Source organism: Schistocerca nitens, chromosome 2, assembly GCF_023898315.1.
Source record: "Schistocerca nitens isolate TAMUIC-IGC-003100 chromosome 2, iqSchNite1.1, whole genome shotgun sequence".
In the NCBI taxonomy this organism is placed as follows: Eukaryota; Metazoa; Arthropoda; class Insecta; order Orthoptera; family Acrididae; genus Schistocerca; species Schistocerca nitens.
The window spans coordinates 270230662-270234126 of NC_064615.1; the positions used below are offsets into that span (position 1 = coordinate 270230662).

Sequence of the window (3465 nt, forward strand, 5' to 3'; positions counted from 1 at the left end):
AGGGAAGACTGCCAGGGCCTAATGAAGCAGGGAAACTGAAGTCGGGCGTTGTCACTTCAAACAAGCACAAAGCTACGGTAATAAAGTGTGCGTGATGACTGGGTGTTGTGTGATGTCCTTAGGTTAATTAGGTTTAAGTAGTTCTAAGTTCTAGGGGACTGATGACCATAGCTGTTAAGTCCCTTAGTGCTCAGAGCCATTTGAACCAATAAAGTGTGCCATAGAAAATGATGTGCTAGAGATATCATGCGTAGAGTTGAAGAAGAAATTAAATTTGTTAACAGATACGGGGGCACAGCTGTGGTTGTTGAAGAAAAGGAGTATTCCTGAAAAATTTATAGTTGGCGTAGATGAAGTGTCCCAACGGTCTTGCCGCAGTAGTAACACCGGTTCCCGTCAGATCACCGAAGTTAAGCGCTGTCGGGCTGGGCTAGCACTTGGATGGGCCACCATCCGGTCTGCCGAGCGCTGTTGGCCAGCGGGGTACACTCAGCACTTGTGAGGCAAACTGAGGAGCTACTTGATTCAGAAGTAGCGGCTCCGGTCTCAGAAACTGACATACGGCCGGGAGAGCGGTATGCTGACCACATGCCCCTTCATATCTGCATCCAGTAACGCCTATGGGTGAGGATGACACGGCGGCCGGTCGGTACCGTTGGGCCTTCATGGCCTGTTGGGGAGGAGTAAGTGAAGTGGAAACGCTTCCGCTCAAGGATCCACCAATGAAGCAGTAAGTATAGGGCGACAATTATTGAAATATATGAAAAAAATCGTAAATTAGTTACAAACTACAGCGTGCACACACTTTCTTCATCATGTAAACGTCGCTACAGATGTTCGGATTTAGATTAGATTATGACATGTTCGATATGTCTGCCATCATTGGCGATGATGTGGAGCAAACGAATAGCGAAATTCTACATGACCCGCTGAAGTGTCGGAACATCGATCCTGTCGATGGCCTCCTGAATGGCTTTTTTTCAGCTGGTTTTGCTGTACACCTTGGATTAAATATAACAGCACAAAAAGGAGTCGCATGTGTATAGATCCGGAGAATATGGTGGCCCACCGAGGTCCATGCCAGTGGCCTCTGGGTACCCCAGTGCCAGAATGCGGTACCCAAAGTGCTCATCCAGGAAATTAAACACTCTCCTGCTTCGATGGGATCGAGCTCCGTCTTGAATGAACTACATCTTGTCGAAATCAGGGTCACTTTGGATAATGGGGATGAAATCATTTTCCGAAACCTTCACGTACCGTTCGGTAGTCACCGTGACATCAAGTAATATCGCACCGACTATTCCGTGAGTGGACATTGCACACCAAACAGTCACCCGTTGAGAGTGAAGAGACTTCTCGATCGCGAAATGCGGGTTCTCCGTCCTCCAAATGCGCCAATTTTTCTTATTGACGAACCCATCCAAATGAAAATCGAATTTGGCGCTAAACCAAACCATACTAATTCCCATCATCCCCCGCGGCGAACCGTGAACTTAGAACGTCCTGTTCAGAAGTTATGATGATTTTATTTCATAAAGTCCAATAATTGTCACCCTGTACATTAGGTGTTGCGAAAATACTCTTAAGTGTGGAAGGTACTGGAAAAAGTCAGGCAAAAGTTTCAAGTGGATGGGTCAGCGTTAGACATCCCCGTACAACTGATTAATTGGTAGAGATTTTTTAACGCAGCATAAAGTTAAATTAGATTATGTAGGAAAAGTGTTGAGGTTACAAGGGCAATATATAACCATAACAGTGGAGGAGAACCGAAACAGTATGAGTTTGAGGGCGATCAGCAGACTGCAAGGGAAACTGGGCCATGTGAATACAAGGTATTGTGGTTGAAAGTAGATAGAAAAGTACTGCGAGATAGTGCAAGGGAAATGTTTGTCTCGAAACAGGAAATTGTGCAAGGCGTGTACGTTCCAGAGCCCTTAGTGAAAATGGGAAATGGCAGGTGCACAGTAAGTGTAATACTGTCAGACGTCAGAGTACAATTAAAGAACACCAGGTTAGTGATGGAGGGATTAGTGCGACTAGCAAAGATGCACTAAGTAAAAAGTGTCGATGAAGCTACAGGAAAAAAAAGGAAATCATGGTCACATTTCGTGAAAGCAATTGAGAGTGGATAACTTAAAATAATGCTTAGGAGATGTTTGCACAGAGTATGTAGTTTTATTCCCTCAACCAAGTGACAAGCTGTCACATACATCCACAGTAAACACATAGAATTCCGAAAGCACCGGAACATGCATGGAAAGTGATAAACGCTAGACGTTCAGAATACCCGAAGCAGAGGAAGAGGTTTTAAAAGAGCAGACATAACGCACGCTGAAAGATGAAATAATTGCTGAAAGCTCATGCAACACATCTTCATTGTTAGCTCCAAGGAAAAGAGACACCAGTAGCAAACAGAAGTGGTGAATCGTAGTAGACTTGGCGATACATTTCTGCTATCAAATATCTGCAAATCTGGACCAATTAGGGAAAGGAAAGTACTTTTAGACGCTTGACATTACAAGCGGATACTACCAAATATTGATGGACAAAAACAGAGGGCAGAAAGCGTTCAGCGCAAACTTCAACACTACGAATACAAACGAATGACCATGCTACTGAAAGGAACCCCAGGTTGATTTCAACGATAAATGAACACAGTCCAGGCAGGTCTGCAAAGAATAAAATGTTTTGCATGAGGAGCATACTGAGGAGCTCCATTTAAATTTTGATAGGTTGCGAGAGCCGAAGTTAAAGCTACAACTGGATAAGTGTGAATTCTTAAGAAAAGAAGTAATCTTCTTGAGCCATTGCATTACGGACGAGGAAACCTCTCCGGACGTAGAAAAGGTGGAAAAGATGTAATTCTTTCCACAGCCAAGAACAAGGAAGGAACTGAAATCTTTTCTAGTGTTACGACTTCAGAAAATTTTAATAATTTTAGTTACACGTCAGATCATAACAAAAAGAGTGTACAGGGTTCAATAGCCAAGTGAACCCTCGTACATGACAAATTGAAGACGAAAAGGGTATTGGTATAAGACAACGCTTCCCAAAGCAGTTGGACACTATTTGTCTCTAAGAGTCTGGTCGAATACGCCAGTAAACATTACAGCCGGCCGGTGTGGCCGAGCGGTTCTAGGCGCTCCAGTCTGGAACCGCGAGACCGCTACGATCGCAGGTTCGAATCCTGCCTCGGGCATGGATCTGTGTGATATCCTTAGGTTAGTTAGGTTTAAGTAGTTCTAAGTTCTAGGGGACAGATGACCTCAGCAGTTGCCGGCCGGAGTGGCCGTGCGGTTCTAGGCGCTACAGTCTGGAACTGAGCGACCGCTACGGTCGCAGGTTCGAATCCTGCCTCGGGCATGGATATGTGTGACGTCCTTAGGTTAGTTAGGTGTAATTAGTTCTATGTTCTAGGCGACTGATGGCCTCAGAAGTTAAGTCGTATAGTGCTCAGAGCCATTT

At 44.7% G+C, this 3465-nt stretch overlaps 1 pseudogene; it reads left to right on the forward strand.

The window, feature by feature from the left end:
• Window positions 1–359: 359 nt before the first annotated feature.
• On the forward strand, window positions 360–477 carry LOC126238015 (5S ribosomal RNA; annotated as a pseudogene).
• Window positions 478–3465: the final 2988 nt, after the last annotated feature.